At 39.5% G+C, this 6,082-nt stretch overlaps 1 long non-coding RNA gene across 1 annotated transcript in view; it reads right to left on the reverse strand.

The window, feature by feature from the left end:
* Window positions 1-714: 714 nt before the first annotated feature.
* The window catches only part of LOC112847097 (uncharacterized), a 58,241-nt gene continuing 52,873 nt past the window's right edge, over window positions 715-6,082 (reverse strand). The window contains exon 3 of the long non-coding RNA XR_003220423.1: window positions 715-865. This is a non-coding gene — a long non-coding RNA (uncharacterized LOC112847097). The remainder of the gene's footprint in view (window positions 866-6,082) is intronic.

Genomic DNA, 6,082 nt, shown 5'->3' on the forward strand with positions numbered 1-6,082 from the left:
ATGTCCACACTGATGTCCAAGGGATCTTCCAGGATCACTGGTGCTAGTTTCCTGAGAACTGATAGGTCCATATGTGGTGATTTTGCACCTGTTGTTCTCTAATCTCAAATGTAACCTGCCCTGGAACAATTTAGGTGTCCAGCATAAATCCCCATGGTGTTGAACCTCAGTAAGATGTGAATCACCTTTGTAAAACCCCAACGATAACCCTGAAGGTATGTGAATAAGCCCATATCCTGCTTCGAAGCACAAGCCTCTGCTTTCGCCTTAATCCTGATCGATGGCCAAGACTAGGCTTCATTATTTCTACTGTTTCTTTTGGTAGCCGTTTTCACACATGAACTCTGGACAAGCTCAGGAGAGTCAGATCAGGACCAGATCAGCTACCCTCTCTTATGTATTGCACAAAATATAACACAGTCAGGAAATAGCCTGTTATACAGCTCAAGATAGTGCTATTATGTGAGGGTAACTTACAGATGTGATGGTAACTTACAGATGTGAGGGTAACTTAAGTGCCACTAGTAGCTGGTTTGCATGCTAACTTCAGTGGCCCTACATGATATGTAGTTCTTTACATTCTCTTTTAAGTATTAAGTAAGTTTTTAACACCATTTTTAAACAATCATTTTGTCCTTTTATGAATTCACTGGTATTTATTCAAAATGTGTTTTGTTATTTTTTTTATCCTGTTCTACAAGGAGACGTCTGGCCATTCAAAAGGCATACTCACTCAGAACAGAACTCCACTTATGTGGTTTGACCACACGTCTGTGGTCACCGAGCATTCACGGCACATCCCACCCAATTAGGGTACGAGTCCTGATGGCCGTCCTTTATACGGCCTCCTGCTCTCGGCATTTCCCTGAGAAAAGGAGCAGACAATTGCATAGTGTTAAAAAACACACACAGTCTCACACACTTGAATGTGGCACCAAAGGCCACAAGCACTCCAGCCCGCCCTCTCTTTTCTCAGCATCCCATAATATATACAGTAAACACATGTCCGGCCCCATACGGGAGCTGAAACTATAGCAACAGGGTCACATACAAACCATGCTCTTGACAAATATATGAAAGAGGAGATGGATTGAATGTGCTTGTCAAGCAGGAAACAGGGAGTGAGAAGGAGGAGGACACAGGAGGGGCAGCCATTTTTTGCCTTTGTTTGGGAAAGCATCTATTGAGTGGCATTTGGTGTCATGCCAGATTCTCTCCTCCACAGATGGGCACAAAGTAAACTGGATTAGTCATTGAGAGGGCTTTCTCCCATAAATGACAGCCAAGGAGAGCTGAAAACTTCAAACGCATTCAGGACGTGTCTACCTAAAAACCAGTCGTTTATTCAAATGGAAATGCCTTTATCATCACTCTCTGCAGGCATCCATAGCTTTCTGACTGTATGTGCTGTATGTTGTACATCTGAATAGATGAAGGATTAAAATGGTCAAGAGGGGAAGTGAACAGAGAGATTTCTCCACCTTTTGTTCAGCCAAGTCCTTCTTGGTCCTTAATCATTGTTTTACTTGATCTTCTAGACTGACGCTGTCTGAGAGCGCAGAAAGTGCTGTGCTATTTTAGCACGCTGCTTTAAAGCCTTAGCTGCAACAATCTGTCTGATTTGTAAATAAGAGTAGTGATCATTACACAATGAGAATCATGTTATAACCTTTAAATGCTTAAAACTCAAAATTACATTTCAAATATCTCATTTTTCTTATGCATCCCAGAGAAAAAATACCATTTCGTACGATCAAAAACTTAACTGTGCTTCATTTCCAGAGTAATTCTAGTTCTAATCTCTGCTTTTTGCAAGTACTAAATAATAAATCAAAAACTAAAATCTCTAAATCAAAATCTGCGCTTTAGCCAGTTTCATACATCTACCTTCTTTCACCCCAACCGGTCGCAGCAGATGGCCCCGCCCCTCCCTGAGCCTGGTTCTGCCGGAGGTTTCTTCCTGTTAAAAGGGAGTTTTTCCTTCCCACTGTCGCCAAAGTGCTTGCTCATAGGGGGTCATATGATTGTTGGGTTTTTCTCTGTATTTATTATTGTGCGATCTACTGTACAATATAAAGCGCCTTGAGGCAACTTTTGTTGTGATTTGGCGCTATATAAATAAAATTGAATTGAATTGAATTGAATTGAACCACAGCTCAGAAATGTTTTCACATATTCCCCAATGCAGTAGCGTGTAACAACGCATATAACCTGTACATTACACATTTTTTTACCCTTCGACTTCCTTTAAACAAACTCTGTGTGGTGTCTGATTGTGCACATGTGAGAATATGTCAGGTAACTGTTCAGTTAACTCAGCGCCCGTTTTCTCTTCCCGTCTCTGGCCCACTCTAACCATGCAGCTCCTTCTCCGTAACCAAATGTGGAATTTCCAGAAATGAAATTCATCTGAAGCTGACCAGCTCCTGTTCTGCGCTATGTGTGGGAAAGGATAACTTTGGACGCTGTCCCATCCTGATTCATCTGATGATGTCCAGAGTACATGTATGTAAATGGTTTTGGAGTTTCTTCTCAAACGGAGACAAGCTTTGAGCAATACCTCGCTATCTAAATAAATGAATTTCGCTTGTCAATATACAACACTAAACATTATCATTAATAAAATATTGTACATCTGAGGCTGACAGGGATGTTATTAGTCTTTATCTTGGTTTAAATTCAAAATCCATCCAATTTGAGCCATTTAACTCCAATAAATTTCTATTTTTATGTGGGACAATTTTACAACAACAAGGTAAATGTCTCTGAATGTCCCCTACACTTTAAATAGAAACATTTGTATGACAGAAATTATTACAACCACTCAGGGCAATTCTATTTTGCACCGGGTAGCTGTTATCTCAGGTACTTGTGCCCTATTAAGATACCTTCCCATGTGTTTTTGAGCCATCTCCCTTCAACTATATTAGCCAACCTCTTTACCTTCAACCTTTTAGCTACTTTTAGCTACACCTACAATAATCCCACCACAGTTTCTTCAGAAATTGCATTTATGCTTTTATTTCCATGTGTTTAGATTATTTTAATACATATTATTACAAATTTTACTTTTATCTAGCAAGTGACATGCTTTAGGTTTGAGTAGTTTAGGTTTGAGTAGTTTTCCACCCATATACATAGTTCCACTTCATTTCTGTGCTGTCATAGTTCAGCTGTCTGCAATGTTGTGCACTAATCCACTGTTTTATTAAAGGATTATTTCAGCCGCTTGTAAGAATATTTGTATCACTGATTAATGAAAACGTCATCTTGTTTAATCAGTCCTCAGCAAGAGGTGTGTGTATGTGTATGTGTGTGTGTGTGTATGTGCGTGCTTGTTCCTCCTAAGGAGCCAGCTGCTGAAGCTCAAGGCAGAAATGTGCTAACTGATCCAAGAACCCCCTCCCCAAAAAAGTCACACCCATCCCCCCCTCCCGCCTCTAGCTTCCAAACACCTTAAACCTCCATTTTATCCTGTTTACAGAGCCCACAGTTTCACACCACCACCATAAACACACACACAGGACACACACGTACAAATCCAGTATATATAAAAGTTTTGTCATTAAAAAAATACAAATCTGATCCAGAGTCGCGATGCTATAAATCAGAATATACTGTAAGCTAACTACAAATACAACCAGTCTTTACTCAACGCTCCCTTTTTATCCAGCAGCTGATATTATATTTATGCTCTTGAGAATCTTTCCCCATGTTGATGAATGTGTGTTTACATGGCACATTTTGAGCGCTCATACCGCCGCAGCTGTGATTGTGATCTACTGTTTATCTAAGTCTAGTGGAGGAAAACCTTTCATCTGCTCTGCACCAATAAAATCAAACTCAGCACCAGACTCAAACTGCTGGACAAACACAATAAACTCTCGACCACAAAGGAATCTCCTAACATAGATCCTAACAGGAAAGTCGGGATCTGCCGTCACACTGGAGATTAGTGCAAAGATTAGTCTGTGTTTATTTGGCTTCATTTTTACATGGAAAGGCATGAAAGACATTAATAACATATTTGCATGAGTCTGCTTTAAGTGCTATGACACACCTGGTGATGATAGATTGTTAATTTTTCCCTCTGAATCACTTTAAACTCTGGTGCTAAAATAGGACAGTATATGTATATTATTCTCTGTGGTTCTACTTTTATTCCTAACAAGATTTTAATTAGTGTTTATTTTTTTCTTCTAAGACTGTGTTATCCTGCAAATCCACTACAAACCGCAAATGGAAGTACGGCAGGAAACCGGTAAGCTTTGACAGAGAGCAAAAAGATATTTTGATGTTTTTCTACTCTTGCTAAAAAACCCCATTGGCTCTTAAATAACCACATCCTCCCATCCTGGCAGAGCTTTACAATCGCATTTACAGTGCAAAGGAAAAAGTTTATTGCACCTAATAATCTTTATTTGGACCCGTTCAAATAGGACGGGCTCGCATGTATGGCATGTGTGGGCCTGATGGAGACAATCCACCAAGACCAAATACTCATCTGCTCCCCGTCGCATCCCTCATCGTGGCAGCCATTCAGGCAAGCTCGTCTATCAGGACCGGCCCAGAACAAAGACCTGGCAGCTCTACCTCTTGTAACCCTATACAGGGACATGAAACGCTGACCTTTGATCCCACGTGTGATACAAGTGACAGTGTTGTCCCGCAGGTCAGCAGTAAACGTGCCAATCGCATTCCCAGTGTCCTCTGCAGCAGCACTCCTGTGGCATGTTAGCACTCGAGCGGCTAAAACACTTCTGACATTTGTTTTTGTGACTCGCTAAATACAAGTCTCGGTGTTGTGATGAAAGGATTAACAGGATTTAGTTTAGGGGGGGGGCAGGGTGTAACTAAGCTAACTTGTAAATGTTAATGATAGCCAGAAACATAATATACTTATTTTACTTAATACTTCGCTACAACAAAATGCTACTGCATCCTCAAATCAGCAATTTTGAAAATTTAAGATAGTTAAGTGTGCACGTTAAAGAGGTGGAGCACATAACAACACTGAGCTTCAAAGTTTGATCAAATCAAACAATTTGGGTTGAGACAGAACGAATAAATAAACAAATTCAGCAAATAATGTGTTACCCATAAGTTTTTGTGAACAAATAATTTTCTTTTCACACTGTGCAAGTTTTTACACATGTAATGTAAAAGTATTAGTGGCCACTATTTGTTCTTTGTCTATATTTTCCTATATTTGTTCATGTTTTATTCTCAAAAAAATCATACATTCTCTAAATCCATTTAAAAAAAACTATCAACATTGTTCTTGGTCAGTTTTTTTCCCAGACGTTACAACTTTGCAGCCTTTTTGCAAAATGTGATAATAAAAGCAAGTCTCATTTTTTCTCCTCCTTAATATATAACAGCCCACGTATCCACTGCTGCTTTATCCCTAAATAGAAACTATTTATTAGCAAGAAGGCACAAAAACCAAACAGACATAGTTAGAGCTAACTCTTTCATACTCTCCTATGTTAACTCCAACCAGGCAACTCAACGCTCTGTTTTGTTCCATATCAAGATTAACAGGTGGAAGATTCGTATGCATTATATTATACTTGTTAATATTATGTGGTTTGTAAATGAGTTAAAATAAGCAACCGTGTCGCTGTTTCTGAAGGATTTTTGCTGATGATCAGGACGTTTTTAATGCTGTTGGAACAAAAACAAAAATCTATTCATCTTAGAAAAACTTTTCTAGCCTAATTATAAAATAGCATTAGTAATTGTGTGATTAAGGCAGAGCATCCATATAGATAATAAAACAGGTATCCTATGACCGTAAGCTTGTAATTGAATTCTGTGTCACTTGGGTCATAAAACAATAAAAGAAATGTGTTGTTTGTGCTTTCAAAGATAAGTAAATTCCTCTGAGGTAATTATATGTTTGTCTCTTCACAGCTCGGTTTCATCTCCCCGCTGGTAACGGCAGTTGTATAGAGTGACTCTCTGGTTAACTGTAAACACTCTCTCAGGTTTATAGCTTCCAGCAGGCCGCAGTGCGAGCACTTTCTCAGCCCGCCGCAGTGGTTAAGGCCTGTAAACTGCGGGGGAGAGATTTCAGGGT

Source organism: Oreochromis niloticus, linkage group LG6 (assembly GCF_001858045.2).
Source record: "Oreochromis niloticus isolate F11D_XX linkage group LG6, O_niloticus_UMD_NMBU, whole genome shotgun sequence".
Classification (NCBI taxonomy): domain Eukaryota; kingdom Metazoa; phylum Chordata; class Actinopteri; order Cichliformes; family Cichlidae; genus Oreochromis; species Oreochromis niloticus.